At 38.6% G+C, this 3,063-nt stretch overlaps 1 pseudogene; it reads right to left on the reverse strand.

Annotated features, from left to right (window-relative positions):
* Positions 1-274: 274 nt before the first annotated feature.
* LOC131875297 (protease Do-like 8, chloroplastic) lies at positions 275-1,526 on the reverse strand (annotated as a pseudogene).
* Positions 1,527-3,063: the final 1,537 nt, after the last annotated feature.

A 3,063-nucleotide genomic window follows, 5' to 3' on the forward strand; every position in this document is an offset into this window, starting at 1 on the left:
AATGACAAAGGGTTTTTGTTACCCTAAAAGTTTTGCACTCCATCGTATTTTTCTCATTTTGCAAAATGCGAATAACAAAGAAAGTTCTCGAGGGTTTGGTGCCGCCATTGATATTCTGATTTTTTCATGAGGGTTTGGTGCCACCATTGACGAAGGGTGCTGGGCTTTCTGAGTCTTCTCTCTAAATGCAAATCGTGTTCTCCACAGGTATGCTCGCACCACATTTACCAGGAAACTTGTTACTATCATCGCATTCCATGATACCGCATCCTTTTTAAGGCATTTTAATCGAACAGTTCCAGCATGCTTTTAAATGCTTCCACATTTTGTACATGTCTGCCAGGAAAGTTTCGTATTGTGTTTGTTTTTTTTTTTTACATTTTACATATTGCATCACCATATTTCCCACACTATAATCTTCCAAAACTTTGGAAAGTTCTGTAGCATTTTTTATAGGTGAATTCTCGACTCCAATTATTACATCGCCAAGAATTATTTTACCAGCAAATCCTCTCTTTGTTGGAATCAACCCTGAGTTTGCTGCGGCACTTTCACCAGGAACCGACAATACAAGAGCCCCAGTTCTGACATTTAATTGATTTGCAATCGCATCTGGAGCTATCTCTATATTCAAACCTGGACAGACTACCTTTCCAGATTGGATCAGCTGAGGTATAATTTTAAGGACTATGTCAGATGGAATAGCAAAACCTACTCCTGCCGATGTCCCTGTTTGAGTAAATATTGCGGTCTTGATACCAATTACTTTTCCTTTAGAGTTTAGTAGAGGACCACCACTGTTTCCAGGATTGATTGCTGCATCTGTCTGAATACCACCACGAATAGTCACACCCGCTTTACTAAATATTTCCCGGTTCAATCCACTAAGAACCCCGGCAGTCAAAGTGTGGTCAAAACCAAATGGGTTGCCAATTGCAAGGCATCGTTGACCTACTTTGAGTGTGGATGATTTCCCAACTTCAACTGGCCGCAAAAGCTCATTGGGGGCATCTATCTTCAAAACAGCAAGATCCTTTGTACGATCTGCACCAACCAATGTACCCTCAAAACTCTTCTGAACCCCATCAGATGCAAGAATATTAACTCGGGCTACAACTTGGTTGCGGCTGGGATTCTTTGAGAGAGCATTACCAATCACATAATAATTTGTCACAATATGACCTTGTTCATCCCAGGCTATTCCAGAACCATTGCCTTCAGGAACCTCAACCATTCCTGTCATGTTCAATTGAGGGGGTAGGGTTACATAAAAAATATTAACCACAGAATAAGTGTTCCTTTCAAAGAGCTCCACAGTTCTCTCCTCAGATGGGTAAAGTTTCCTAGTAGGTGAAACAGGTGGTGTCACTTCTTCAATGGTTACTGTTGGATCCCCCAGAGCATATGCTGAAAGATGGAGCCAAATAAGAAAACATCATGCTGAAAAAGAATAGCCTCCGATTTGAAAGTATGATTTGGGAACAAACTCCATGATAAAGATTTTCCACAATACCTTCATTTTCACTGTTGATGTAAGCTCAAGTACTTTTTCCTCATAACTAGTCTTAGTAGTTTCCTTCTTTTTCTCCCATATTGAAAATACAACCATTGATCGAACATCTTCCAGTGTTTCAAACACTTGGTTTGGACCAGGTTGCCATGAACTTTCTCCAAGTTTACCTTTTAAAAAAAATGAACTTGTACTCAATTTGTTTACCCATAGGAACACCCTGTAGGAACAGTTCACTTCTATTGTCCATACATCTCCCTTTGACCACTCAAGAGGAAGAGCTTCTTTTGGATTCCATGTTCCAAACTGTGGGTCATCGCCAACTACAGCAAACTGTTGGCCAAATTTGTATTTCTTTTGTAAGACAAACTTCACTTTAACCAAAGGTTGACCGCCTGCTGTCATTCACAGCCACACCACGTGAAAGAGACACGACAGGCAGTGAGAGACTGCATTTTCCTTGGCGAAATTCAACTACACAGATTTGAGCAAATTTCGAGCCCATGGTGCATTTGAACCGCAACTGTAGAAAGACCTTTTGATGAGATTGTGTTTTATCCTTGTTAAATTTCCGACTTTGGCACATGCTGGGATTGATCTTATGTAGAAATGAAGTTCGAGCACGGGCTCGTGACACTCATTTCATTACCAATTGATTCTGATTTCATTGAAGTTCACTGTTTGAACATGCATTAAAAAGAAAACTCAGATACTCTGTTTCTATACCAACCTGTTGCATTGAATTGTTTATCTTCACGATGTAGTATTGCCCCTTTTAAATACTGTAAGGTTTCACATTGAAATAATATGTCCCTTAAAATAGTTTATTCATTAATATTTTCTTTTTATGCATATCATGAATAGTAAAGTAAAAGGTTTCATATTTAAAACAAACATGTCCCTTTGATACTTCAGTTTGGTTTCTTCATCATTCCACTTTGATATTCTGAGATTAGTTACTCTAAAGGGTATGTTGGGATCATACCCGAAAGGAGCCTCGGTCAGGGGCACATGCCAATTAGAGTAACTAATTATCTGCACATGAAACAAACACATTAGCATAAACATTTCTTTCTCCTGAAGCAGTGATTTGTGTCTTTATCTTTCCCGCCCTTTCAAAACAGAAATATGATAGGCTATGATAAATGATACGTTGTAGGATAATCTTTCATTGCTTAGATCTGTTGAATCTAACACCTCTTCTCTTTTGTGCAGGAAAGTAGGGGTTTTTCAGATTCTGAAGATCGAGAAAACAGTCATAAGGGCAACGGGGCAGCCAATAACCAGTCAAAGCAACCCAAGGCAATGACTGGTTATCCTCACACTCACTATTTGATTCTATCCTTTTCTGTTTTGGATATGTAGGAAAGATAGAAATGCTAAGCTCACGGCTTGTGTGAGGTTTTAAGAAACTCAGTGTATATAAATATGCTTCAGATGCATGAACTCAATTTGTAATCTATCATTGTTCAATACAAATGAAAAATACGCCTTTTTTCTTTTTAAACACTGCAATGTACCTTTTGTAAATGCAATCATTTGATAAATATGCA

The sequence above is a fragment of the Cryptomeria japonica genome, chromosome 4 (assembly GCF_030272615.1).
Source record: "Cryptomeria japonica chromosome 4, Sugi_1.0, whole genome shotgun sequence".
Taxonomy (NCBI): Eukaryota; Viridiplantae; Streptophyta; class Pinopsida; order Cupressales; family Cupressaceae; genus Cryptomeria; species Cryptomeria japonica.